Source organism: Otolemur garnettii, unplaced genomic scaffold (genome assembly GCF_000181295.1).
Source record: "Otolemur garnettii isolate 467f Iridium unplaced genomic scaffold, OtoGar3 scaffold00020, whole genome shotgun sequence".
NCBI classification, from domain to species: Eukaryota; Metazoa; Chordata; class Mammalia; order Primates; family Galagidae; genus Otolemur; species Otolemur garnettii.
The window spans coordinates 26,121,608-26,126,059 of record NW_003852415.1 but is presented as its reverse complement, the minus strand read 5'-3'; the positions used below and the strand labels follow the sequence as shown (position 1 = coordinate 26,126,059).

The 4,452-nt window shown below is 42.3% G+C and overlaps 1 non-coding gene across 1 annotated transcript; it reads left to right on the top strand.

The window, feature by feature from the left end:
* Positions 1 to 2,140: 2,140 nt before the first annotated feature.
* LOC111724240 lies at positions 2,141 to 2,242 on the top strand. The gene has a single exon (XR_002772571.1). It is a non-coding gene; the product is annotated as a small nucleolar RNA U13 (small nucleolar RNA).
* The last annotated feature ends 2,210 nt before the right edge of the window (positions 2,243 to 4,452 follow it).

Genomic DNA, 4,452 nt, shown 5'->3' with positions numbered 1-4,452 from the left:
AGCCTTAAGCTGTCCCCCTGGGTAGAGTGCAATGGCATCACAGCTCACAGCAACCTCCAACTCCTGGGCTCAAGTGAGTCTTCTGCCTTTGCCTCCTAAGTAGCTGGGACCACAGGCACTCACCACAACGCCCAGCTATTTTTTGGTTGCGGCCATCATTGTTATTTGGTGGACGTGGGCTAGATTCGAACTTGCCACCTTAGGTGTATGTGGCTGGTGCCTTAGCCACTTGAGCCACAGGTGCTCAGCCAAGACCCCATCTTTATTAAAAGTGGAAAAACTAGCTGGGCATTGAGGCGGGTGCCTGACTTGGGAGACTGAGACAAGAGAATCTCTTGAGCCCAACGGTTTGAGGTTGCTTATGAACTATGAAGATGCCACAGCACTCTACCCAATGCAACAGAGACTTATCTCAAATGTCTGCACTGCTTATTATAAATCCTTTTATTTAATCATTTCTATTGAAAAAGATCTGCTATATAGAGGAGGCTGTTAACTGGTCCTCTCTCAATGTCCTTCATGCCATGAACGCTACTGATCAGTGTAACAGTCAATACACATCTAGGTAAAACACATTCAGGAAGCACCTAAATATGCTTTAAAAATTGTATATATACTCCTTGCTGGAGTTTGCCTTACCTGAGGACAGAACTGACTAAATGATATATCCCTGTGTTGTCTCCAGGGACAGATCCTTTAAGAAGTTTCATTGCAGCTGGGCACCTGTAGCTCAGCAGCTAAGGGCGCCAGCCACATATACCAGAGCTGGCAGGTTAGGAATCCAGCCTAGGCCTGCCAAACAGTGACAAGTGCAACCACAAAATAGCCAGGTGTTGTGACAGGCACCTGTAGTCCTAGGTAATTGAGAGGCTGAGGCAAGAGAATCACTTAAGCCCAAGAGTTTGAGGTTGCTGTGAGCTGTGATGCCACAGCACTCTACCGAGGGTGACATAGCAAGACTCTGTCTCAAAAAAGAAAAAAAAAAAAGTTTTACTGCCAGGCCAGTGCAGTGGCTCATGTTTGTAATCCAAGCACTCTGGGAGGCCGAGGCAGGTGGATTGCCTGAGCTCACAAGTTTGAGACTAGCCTGAGCTAGAGTGAGACTTTGTCTCTAAAGCTAGCTGGGTAGGCTCAGCACCTGTAGCTCAGCGGCTAGAGTGCTAGCCACATACACTATAGCTGGCAGGTTTGAACCCAGCCTGGGCCTGCCAACCAACAATGACAACTACAACCAAAAAATAACCGGGCGTTGTGGTGGGCACCTTTAGTCCCAGCTACTTGGGAGGCTGAGGCCAGAGACTCGCTTAAGCCCAGGAGTTTGAGGTTGCTGTCAGCTGTGATGCCATGGTACTCTACCAAGGGCGACATAGTAAGACTCTGTCTCTAAAAATAAATAAAGATAGCTGGGCATTGTGGCGGGCGCCTGTAGTCCCAGCTACTTGGGAGGCTGAGGCAAGAGAATCATTTTAAGCCCAAGAGTTTGAGGTTGCTGTGAGCTGTAATGATGTGGCACTCTACCAAGGGAAAAAAGATACTGTCTCAAAAAAAAAAAAAAAAGAAAAAAAAAAGAAAAGAAAATTCACTGCTGACAGGCATGGTAGTGGCTCACACTCCTAAATGAAACATTTTGGGAGGGCAAGTAAGGAGGATCCATCACCTGTGCCCAGGAGTCCAAGACCAGCCTAAGCAACATACAAGACACCATCATCTCTATACAGAATTTTAAAAATTAGCCAGATGTGGTGGTGGGTTCTTGTAGTCCCAAGTATTAAGGCCAGAGGACTGCTAGAGGCTGTGGTGAATTATGATTGTGCATTGCACTCCAGCCTGGCTCTGTCTCCAAAATAAGTTTCATTGAAATAATAACCATTGTTTATGATTTTAATTACCAGAACACAACTAGGCAAGGCAAATTAAAGCCAAATCTCAGAATTCCTATTTGGAAATAGCTGAGAATACAAGCCACTGGTTTAAAGGGGGAAATGGCAAAAGAGGCAAGGGAAATTAAGCTGGGAACTTCTAGTCAAAATTGTTGATTAGGTGATTCTAGCGCTTACCGACACACTGGTTAAGCAGAAATAACTTAGAACCATACCAAAGCCAAAAAGCCTATGATGAAAGGTAAAGGTCAAAAAGGGGGATCCTTTTGTAGTTCATAAGTGTGATGATTGGGTTTTCGTATGCATGAGTGAGATGTGCCTCCCACAAATCTTGTTACAACGTTGGCATATTACCCTTGACATGAGAAAAAAAAAAAAAGAAAGGAAGGTAAAGGGAAACAAATCTAGCCAACACTACCCATAAATGGGATAGGACAACAAATTCATTCACACTTAAAAGTTTCTATTTTTGTATATGGTACCATTCAAAAAGTAAAGGTGTGCATGTATATGTATATACTTAAGTCCCTGGCCCATCCTTATCTTCTAGCTGTTCAGTTTCCTATGTTACCAAAGCAATAATCAATCCTATTCTAGTTTGAGTGGCAAGACACTCAAAACAATCTACAAGCAAAATGATACAATTAAGGGTTTGGTGCCCGTAGCGCAGTGGTTAGGGCACTGGCCACATACACCAGGGCTGGCGGGTTTCAACCTGGCCCCTGCTAAACAACTATAATAACTACAATGAAAAAATAGCTGGGCGTTGTGGCAGGTGCCTCAAGATTCTCTTGCGGCAAGAGAATCTCTTAAGTCCAAGTGTTTGAGGTTGCTGTGAGCTATGAAGCTGTGACACTCTACCCAAGAGACACTGTCTCAAAAAAAAAAAAAAAAAAGGAAACAATTAAGGAACTAAATGGAAAGGCTAGAAGCACTACAGGTCCAATGAGGTAAAAAAAAAACGAGAGGCTCATCTGCCCTCCACACTCCAACCAAACTGGTTTTCTCAAAGTGGTATTCAGTGTCTTATAGAAGGTACTTTTAATAAATATAACTCTTCCCTCTTGCCTTTCTCTTATGACCTAAGCTCAGTCAGCTTATCAAAACCCAAATCAAGATATTTCTCCCTTGAGAAGCTTTCCATTCCATGCCAGCCTCCACTTTCAACCTTGCTTGGTTTCCTCATTTATTAAATAAAAATACCATCTATATCCCTGCAACAAGGTAACATGTTGAATGCCACCATTATGTCTAGAGTGTGTAAAAAAAACCTTTACTCTGCTTCTCTTCCCTCCTAAGTTTAAGGGTAACAGTAGGTCTTGTGCCTTGCATATAAATACTTTCCAAGTAACTACAAGTACAAAAGGGATGGCAAAGCATGTGTGAGTTCCCTGTTGCCACTATGGAGTGATGGCTTAGCTCATGACACCTTTCCATCGTTCCAACCTCTTGCTTTTGTCATTACCTCTCCCACTTCCTCTTCTGTAATCTCCCTCCCTCCGCCTACCTCTTGTGATTACATTTGGGGACCATCGGATAATCTGGGATACTCTCCTGTATCTCCGGAACCTTAGTTCTATCATACCTGCTAAGAAAGTTACATCTACAGGTTCCATGAGTTACGATGTAGGTGTCTTTAGAGCCATCATTCTGCATACTACTGAGGGTTAATCATGTAAGTTAATTATTATTTGTAAGGTAAACCTACATCATCTATCACAGCAATGCTCAAATTATTACTGTATTTTATTGATTCTAATAGATTTTTCTTCCATTTTACATGTCTGAAATTGGGACCTCAATGATATGAAATAAGGTATTCTCCATCAGGCTTAATGGTTCTACAGAATGTTAAGCTTTAAAACAAATTACAGTAAGCATGCAAAAGCCCAGAAAATTATGAATCTTCAATCAGGACTCAAACATTTCAAGTTTCACATTTTTGGGGTTTTTTTTTTCCACTCTATCTTTGGCAGCTCTAAGGCAAAGACAGCACTGAAATCTGACACTACACTGGTAGAAAAATGGCATACTGCTGTGTAGGACCACTCGGAGGTTTCCCTTTGTATAAAAAGGAGTTTATTTTCAAATCCAGTCCCCCAAAAACTTCATGTCCTTGTATGTTTTTCCCATGTTAAGTATCAGATAAAGTTAATTTTTCTCTTTTTTATCTGGATTGCCAGGAAGCTCACTAGAATTGACACTAAAGCTCTTTTGGCTGGGCTCGGTGGCTCACACCTGTAATCCTAGTGCTCTGGGAGGCTGAGGCAGGTGGATTGCTTGAGCTCAGGAGTTTTGAGGTTGTTGTACGCTATGACACCATGGTACCTAGGATGACAAGAGTTAAGACAAGGAAGGAAAAGGAAAGGGGAAAGAGGAGTAAGGAAAAGAAAAGCTTCTCTTTTCTCTGTGGTCCTGATGTTTTATTTTCATCAATTTATGTATTTGTCTATTTATGCACACATGTATAAACTAGCTAGATTCTGTTTCTTCACACCTTCCACCTTAGGCCTTTAACTTTGGTCTAGCAATTTGAGGTTACTTTTGGCAAAAAAGGCATTACCTCTGCCAC